This window comes from Equus asinus, chromosome X (assembly GCF_041296235.1).
Source record: "Equus asinus isolate D_3611 breed Donkey chromosome X, EquAss-T2T_v2, whole genome shotgun sequence".
NCBI lineage: Eukaryota > Metazoa > Chordata > Mammalia > Perissodactyla > Equidae > Equus > Equus asinus.
The window spans coordinates 11,939,110-11,946,280 of NC_091820.1; the positions used below are offsets into that span (position 1 = coordinate 11,939,110).

The 7,171-nt window shown below is 35.6% G+C and overlaps 1 protein-coding gene across 1 annotated transcript in view; it reads left to right on the top strand.

Moving 5' to 3' along the window:
* Positions 1-3,221, top strand: part of LOC106828086 (carbonic anhydrase 5B, mitochondrial-like) — a 41,042-nt gene extending 37,821 nt beyond the window's left edge. The window contains exon 5 of the transcript XR_011499636.1: positions 19-3,221. The gene's annotated coding sequence lies outside the window, so the exon portion shown is untranslated. The remainder of the gene's footprint in view (positions 1-18) is intronic.
* The last annotated feature ends 3,950 nt before the right edge of the window (positions 3,222-7,171 follow it).

Below are 7,171 nucleotides of genomic sequence, written 5' to 3' on the forward strand. Positions count from 1 at the left end.
CATAGTTGTATATTCTAGTTGCAGGTCCCTCTGGTTGTGCTACGTGGGACGCTGCCTCAGCGTGGCCTGATGAGCAGTGCTAGGTCTGCACCCAGGATCCAAACCAGTGAAACCCTGGGTCGCCAAAGCAGAGGACATGAACTTAACCACTCAGCCACGGGCCCAGCCCCGAGAAAGGCTTCTTAATTTGGGAAACGAACATCACTCCTTTCTATCTCTGGTGAACAAAGGACACCCTTCCAAGAATGGCCTCACCTGACTCTCACCTCTGCAGGTAAACATCCGAGGAGAGCTTCCAACTCAAAGGGAATGGTTTTGGCCAGCACTAAGATCTGGCAGTTGTGTAAAATCAAAGTTGATGATATAGAGCAGTGCTGTCCAATGGAACATTCTGTGATGATGGAAATACTCTATATATCTGCGCTATCCAATATGGTAGCCACTAGACAGTTCGCTATTGAGCAGGTAAAATGGGGTAGTGCTACTGAGAAACTGACTTTTTATTAATTTGATTTAAGTAGCCACATGTGGCTAGTGACTACATTGCTCTGTGCAGCTATAGAACAATAATTAAGAGCTACCTACCATGAACTAGGTTTGCTGAATTATTTCTCTAATCCTCAAAACAGCTCCTCACAATTGCTGTTGTTATAATCATCTTACATATGACGGAACCAAGGATCCAGTGTTTAAGGCATTGGTGGCAATGGGAGGAGTGGAATGGGTGTCACTTGAACCCTATCTCCACCACACTGAACCACACTGCATCTTGGGTCATCGTTGATCAAAACTGAAACTGCAACAAAACCTCAGAGATGCTCTGAGGATTAAGATAATGAGTGGAAGAGAGTCTTTCCCCTAGTAGGCATTCTCTAAATGCCAATAGAAGCCCCCAGGGGGTGGATGTCAGAGCTTTCCTTTCTAGCATGCTGCCTCTTCATGAATTGAGTCCCCCAAAATCTCTCTTTGGCTTTTACTTAGTGACTTATGTGACTAGGATTGAAGACAGTAAAATGCTGAGTTTTTGTCAGTGTAAGCCATTCATTTGAAAAGAGAAGAAAATCTCTCCCCTTTTGAATTGTGATTTCCTGATGTTTGTTGCATCATTTTTTAAAGATAAGAAAAAGAGCAATATAAGTTCTTTATGGAAAGTAACACAGAAGCCAAAGAGAAAAGTAGAAATCACTTGTAATTCCGCCAGCATCGATGAGCATTGTTAACGTTTTATAAATATTTGGAACATATCTTTCTTAGCCTTGAGTCTTTCTTTGTGTATGTGTGTGTGTTTGTGTAAACACAGATAGATTTCTTCTTAAAAACAAAACTGGGAGTAGAATGATGGTTACCAGGGTCTAGGGGGTGGAAAAATTGGGGAGATGTTGTTTAAGGGTACAAACTTGAGACTAGTTTATAAATAAGTTCTGGAGATCTAATGCACAGCATAGTGATTATTATCAACAATACTATATTATAAACTTCAAAGTTGCTTAGAGACTAGATCTTAATTGTTCTTACCACAAAAAAGAAATAATTTTGTGATGTGATAGAGGTGTTGACTAACGCTACGGTTGTAATCATATTGCAACATATAAATGTATCAAATCAACACATTGTACACCTTACACCTATGCATTGTCATATGTTAATTATGTCTCAATTTTAAAAAGCTGGAATCATATTATTATGAAGATTTGTTACCTTCTCTCTTGAACTTAACAGTGTATTTGAATATATTTCCACATCATTAAATATTTCTCTATAATATAGTTTTTAATGATTGTCTAATGCATTTAGTTTATAGATATATGCTTTTAAATCTAATTTCTTATTTTCTGTTTTTTACTATAAGAAAAAGTGCTGTAATAAATATTATGGAAGCTAGTAATTTTTTACTCGTTTATAATAATATCTTTGGTATAAATTGTTAAAATTTAAATTTAGGGGGTCAAAAGTTATGCAAAAAGGTAAGATTTTGATACGTCTTAATTTCCTTTCAAAAGTGTTATGTCAGTGTACGTATTTTTTGCAGTATATGCATGTTCATTTTCCAGTATCCTCAAAACTCTTTGGCAAAACAAATGGTACAGCAGTATATAAATGCTACTTTGATTTCAGTTCTTTGTTCATAGTAAAGCTGAACATTTTATATGTTGAATGGCCATTTGTATTTCTTTTCTTGTAAATTGCTTTTTTGACCCTTTGCCCTTTTTTCTGCCAAAGTGTTCATTTTCCTCAAATTTTTTTGCATAAATTTGTGTGTGCACATTCTTTGTCAGTTGTTAGCTCCCCCTTTCAATTTGATATATGATTATTCTTTTGCATTTTCCTGGAAAGCAATCCTGTATTTCATGTCATATATACATAATTTTGAAATGTTCTCCTACTTTTCAACAGTAATACCTAGCTGTTGACGTTGTTGTTGCTGTGTTGCCTCATTGTAGCAGCTCTATCAGAACACAGCGACACAAGGGTGGGAATAACGTGGACCCTTGTCTTTTTCCTCACCCTAATGGGAATGCTGCTCCTCCACAGGATCTGGGGAGTCCCATTAAATATGATGTGTCATGTGATAAAAGTATCCTTTATTCCTAGTTTACTAAAAATTCTTTTTATTGATAATTGACCTTGAATTGTATCAATTGCACTTTCAGTATCAGTCTGATCATTGGGTTTTTACCACTTGGTGCATTATTCTAATAAATTTCCTTACCTTGATCCAACTCTTACATAAACTTAGTTTGATGATTTTTGACATGCTACTGGACTTATTTTGCTACTTTTTCCCCTCAGATTTTTAGATCTATTTTCATAAGAAGCATAGCATGTGGGTTCCTTTTCCAGAGCTAATTCTTGAAGATTCTTTTTTTTATCATTATCCTACCACCTTGAAAATCGTATAGAAATATATCCAACATTTTCTATGTATAGAAATACTTAAAAAGCATAAGAAATAAAAACTTTACAGGTAAATAATCTGGATCATGCATCTTTGGGGCAAAGAGTTCTCTGAAAACTTTCCATTTTTTCCATTGTGAGTCATTTCAGATTTCATACTTCTTTCTGAATCCATTTAGACTTTTTATAATTTCCAAGAAAGTAATTTAATTCATTCAGATTTTCCAGTATTCTCATAAGCTTTATAGAATATTTTCCATAAAATATTTATATTTATTGCTATGTTCCCTATATATTTGCTGGTGAATACATTTTTTTCTCATTTTCCATTAGACTTGCCAGAAGTCTTGCTATTTTTTTGTTGTTATTTTTTCAATGAATGTGCTCTTGGAATAATTTTTATTTCTATTCTTTCTGTTTTCTGATTTATCCATCTTATACATTTATTGAGTCCTTCCTCCAGTTGTTATACTCATTTTGCTGGGGTTTTTTTTATAACCCTTGAACTGACTAATAAGCTCATTTATTTTTGGTCTTAGTTAATAATGAAAGCATCTGTGGCTATGAATTTGCCTCTGAGTACTGCTCTGGCCACATGACATAAGAAGTGTAGATGTACATAATTATTATCTACATAATGTACATAATAAAAATAATCTCATTATTAATTTTCAAATTAGTTATAATTACAGATTTCATTTTTTCTATAACCCAGTAATTACTTAGAAAAGTATTTTCTAAGTCCTTTTCAGATTTATCCATAAACATGTATGTATATATCATATTTTAAATAGTATTCTTATTAGTCTCAAGTATATTAATGCATTTTTAATCTTAGCATTTATAAGAGGATGTCTGTACAATGTACCCATTAATCTCCAAAGATATTTCATTAATAACTTCAAATGAGCTTCTAACAATATTCTTTGTAAAGGAATCATGAATGAATATTACACTGTTAGAGTAAATTTCCTTTTTCACAATAAAAGCATTATATGTGACTATTTCATGTTATTTTAAAGCAGAGCTATCATAGTATTAAAGAGCTATGAAATGAAAAATTTCTCAAGGTAATAAAATTTTCATATCAAGATAAAGCAAATTTATGACCACGGGCTGGTGTGTTTATATGTTTAGATTTGTTTGACAACAGCAAAAGAAATTGTCAGATGTGTGGCCCAAAGTGGCATAGTTCAAAATATCAACTTTTATAGGTCCTGTCAGGTGAATAGAAAGACAAAAACTCAAGTGACAAATAAGAGACACTGTCAATAACTTGACTTCAAATCCTTAAATACCACAAGTTACATATCACATAGAAAGTACTAAAAATGAATTAATTGTTAAATAGCTTGATGGAGATCTCAGTAAAATAGATGGAAAACAGAATTATATGCAGGGATTCTTACCATGCAACATGCTGTTTCAACATACTTACACTTTTAAAAATCTTGCACAAATTTAGTGTTTGTTTTGGTGGACAAGTTTTAAGTATTGAACTTCCACATGCTTCCTATCTGTGTAACTTGCTTCATACAATGCTCATTTCAGCAATTCCACATATAGAAGCCTAATAATCTATTAGTAACAGTGGTAACGGTGACAAATAAAGCAGTTTAAATTATTCTAAATATGTTACTATTTACTTCCAATGTTCAGGGTTTAGAGAACGTAGACAAAAAGTTGAGATTACTGTTGCTATGAGCAACGCAAAAGGTACCAAGACTCCAGACAGGAAAAAGAAATTGATTTCTCCATGTTTTTTCGTACTACACAACACTATTGAAAAGCAGTTTCTTGGCACACAACTATTGATCTATTGCTCTGGAGGGTAAATTAAATATGAGATCACATGAAAAGAAAACACATGAATCATTCTTTTGATTCGTGCAAGAGGCCTTTTAAAGTTTATCGGAGCATATGTACACTCCATTTACCTGCAATAAAACAAGAGGCAGGGAGGACCAATGTCGCTTTTGAATTTTGACCCTGATTATTCTGTTTCATTGTCACAAACAGACATTTACTAAACCTGTAGCACCTAAGTCTACTACAGTAAACTGTGAAACCATTTAAAATACAACGTTATTTTGTACATTTTTATTGGATTTAGGGAAATATATATGTACTTCCTTTGCCAGTCTTTATAAAGAGGTGGAGGGGGCATTGGGCTATGCACTACTTTAATTAGATGCTCTCATTTTCATAACAGAACCTTAAACTACCCTCCTCCTGGTTGATATACAAAGCATATGAATTAATCAATATCTCAAAGTTTCTGCCTTTAAGTTTTGGCCAGAGACAATGACCTCATACTCTCTGCCACATGATAGTTATCAACAGCCCTGTAATGAGAAATATGGGTTTTGGAGGACTGTAAAAGACCTGCATGCAAGACCTCTCTTCCTACAAATCAGAGATGTCAGATAGGTTGTTGCTTGCAGCCACTCACCCATCCTGCAATATTAATCAATCACAAAACTTTTTCCTTCTGAGCGTGGACTCAGCCACAAAACTTCCCAGCACAGGGGCCGGCCCCATGGGCTGGGTGGTTAAGTTTGTACGCTCTGCTTCCGCGGCCCAGGGTTTCACTGGTTTGGATCCCGGGCGCGGACATGGCACTGCTCATCAAGCCATGCTGAGGCAGCATCCCACATACCACAACTAGAAGGACCCACAACTAGAGTATACAACCATGTACTGGGGGGACTTTGGGGAGAAGAAGGAAAAAAGAAGATTGGCAACAGTTCTTAGCTCAGGTGTCAATCTTTAAAAAAAAAAACAAAAAACTTCCCAGCACAGTTATTCAGACAGCTACCATGAATAGATCAGAGATAAAATGCAAGTTGAAACCTGCGTGCCATCCTGGAGAGTGATAATCTAAATGCCACCCTGGATTAAGCTAGACCATTCAAGACCTATGTATATTTTACTCCGTTGAACAGGAAAGTTTGCATAGTTCATAGCATTGGTTTAATGCACTGTGCTTTGTGATTGTAACAATGATTTACATCCAGGGGAAATGTGTGTAATTCCTGTGGTGCTTATTTGCCGCTTAGCTCACGACACCATCTTTATGAAGAATCAGGGTTTTTCTTGGTATTAAAAATCAAGAAAACCTGTACTTCTCAAAATCAATCAAACAAAAACCCTAGCTTTTATCTTATGAACACTGGAAAATCTTAAAATGATTGTCATTCTCTTTTGATTCAGACACTTACAGTCAAATCTCTGGCCCACCTTTAACAAGGACATTTTCCTCTGTGCTCACAAGGAAAACGTTCAGGATCCAATGGCTTGCCTGCTTGTTTATCTTATCATTGGCTGAATTATTCTTTCTTTTAAGTTCCCCTTTCCTTAATTCCTTCAACTATTTTATCCAGTATTGTCTATATTTTCATAAATTGCCTCAAATCATTTGTGGAAGAAGTAAGCTATTGATAACTACATAAAAATTAACACAGTAACTTACACAGTCTGTATCTGGTCTCATTTCTTGTTGTTTTTTAAGGCAAGAAATAAATGACATTTGAAACATTTTATATAAATGAAGCAGAGTTCTCATGGTCAGAGTGAACTTAACATGTGTTCTGTTGAAAATTGTTCTTATCTCTTGTGTTCCTTCTAGCTCAACATTGTGAATATTCCCACTGTCTTTAAGGCACAGATGGAAGGGAGGGTGGGTGGGAAGAGAAGAGAACTAATATGTGATCCTAAAATCTCTATTGCTGGCATATAAAGAATTACATGTAGCAAATCTTGCTGCTATGGAGGGGGAAAATGTAGCTCTCTATATGAGTTAAAGGAGCATACATTGAATGAAGATTTATTGAGAATTTATTGTGCAAGGGGCTGTAGTAAGTACTATAAAAGTGGCTTCTTATGTTTTCTGCCCCAAAATAGTCTTACTAATCGGATAAAGAAGACCTGTGGTTACGTTCAAGTGACAAAACTAAAACAATTTAGTAAAGAGTTCGATGTTCTTTATTCAAGGGAACACAGTCCCTGGATTAGGGGGGTGCGGTGCCTCACAGGCAGTGGAGCCCTCTTCCCGAGGGAGTTGGGGCAAGAGCAAGTTTTACTGAGAGAAGAGGCAAGATGGAAACAGGGCACGATAGGCTGGGAGGTTGAGGATTTCCTTATGAGGTCAGCGGGTCCTGTCGTCTAGGGTCAGGTGAGCTAGCTAAAGCTGAGTTGGAGGATTGTGATTGGTGCATGTTAGATTTCCTTGAAAGGTTTTTCCCATAAGTGCGGGCTGATTCAGGTTTAGATTTGT